The sequence below is a fragment of the Sinocyclocheilus anshuiensis genome, unplaced genomic scaffold (assembly GCF_001515605.1).
Source record: "Sinocyclocheilus anshuiensis isolate Anshui unplaced genomic scaffold, SAMN03320099.WGS_v1.1 scaffold115, whole genome shotgun sequence".
In the NCBI taxonomy this organism is placed as follows: Eukaryota; Metazoa; Chordata; class Actinopteri; order Cypriniformes; family Cyprinidae; genus Sinocyclocheilus; species Sinocyclocheilus anshuiensis.
In genome coordinates, this window is record NW_015548219.1 from 487,605 (window position 1) to 489,314 (window position 1,710).

The window sequence follows — 1,710 nt, forward strand, 5'->3', positions numbered from 1 at the left end:
GACTATCCCTAGTTCACATACGTAATCTCATTGGCCCAGAGAAAGGTATTGGTCACAGTCTGATGTGACTAAACAACAGGAAAGTATTAAATATTCACCATTTTTCACACTGAAACACAACAAATTCGCACCGAGTCTGATGCCAGGTTGCCTGGAAAAAGTTCAGATCCCTGAAAGAATTGTTCAGTATCCAGACAATTAAAAATCAGTGTCTGAATGAAATGTCATGTTATTGTATAACACTGTGGATTGCAATATCGCAATATTTTTTAGTGTGAAGAAGTACATAGTGATGCATTGGCCTGAAAAACATTTGTAAAACAAAAATTCAGATTTTCGCATTTAGAGAGACTTAAAGTCCCTCAGGTTAAAAATGCAAGTTATTTTCTCTTGGGTGTTTCTAAAAATTTGACCACTTTTTTATATCAGGAGTTGACTTTTATTAATGCTAGCAGATTTAACCTTTTTATCTTTTATTAAAACTTTATTAGAGTCTTTTATTCCTTCATCATTTATAGTTGCTATTTTTAAAATGATGTTTGTGTTATTTTATGTATTGTATCATCCAAGACTTTCAATCTTAAATATGATTACATTTTTAAAAGTATGATAAAACCGAGTGAAATAGACAAACCATTTGAATATATATTGTGTGTATTTTTTTATTTATTACAGCTGTCAAGATGTGTGAAGACAACAACAAAAAACCAGGGTGTCACGGTGCACACACACGAGGAACACGGGAACGAAGGAGCGAGGAGACACGGAGTAGAATAAATCAAAAGGGTTTTATTAACAAAGGCTGGGGATCACAGGACTCGACACATCAGGATGACAGGATGACGTTCACACGAAGACGTTCACAGCCGACAGAGAACTTGGGACTGGGAACACATTTTATACGCACACACACACACAGGAGGAGGGGATGACGAGACACACCTGGGAGCAATAAAACCAAGGGAAACAGAGGATGACGTTCACACGAAGACGTTCACAGCGGACAGAGAACTTGGGACTGGGAACACATTTTATACGCGCACACACACACACACACACACACAGGAGGAGGGGATGACGAGACACACCTGGGAGCAATAAAACCAAGGGAAACACCTGGGACAAATGAAATAAACTAATCAGGACAGGAACAGGAAACTAACCAAATAAGGGCATGGGAAGGCACATGGGGAGCAGGACACACACAAAACATGGAACAGAGTCTGACACAGGGTAAATATCACTGAACTGAACATTTTTATTTGTGCCATTTCCAATCAAGCTGTAATTGTCAAATTATGCAAAAAGTATGAAAATATTTTGTGCATATAAGACATACAAGACATAACAAGACAAAGCAATTGATCATTTCATCCCCAAAACATTTAAAATGTCATCTCCACCAAAGAATGTTAACACAATTACTTAATTTGACATCCTATGACAAATAGCTTGTGATGTCTCTCATTTGTAATCGCCTGGATAAAAACATCTGTTAAATTAATAAATGTAAATGAGATGTGGTGGAAATGAAAAAAAAAATGTGACCGACAAAATGTCCCATTCTTAATCCCTTCAAGCTTTTTTTCCTCATACATTTCCCTCTATTTCCATCATCCACTTGTTTATAGATCTGTTTCTATGTGTCCACTGCCTGAGATCTTTCATTTCAAGCAGGCCTGATATTACCGTTGTCTTTCTTTCCAGCTT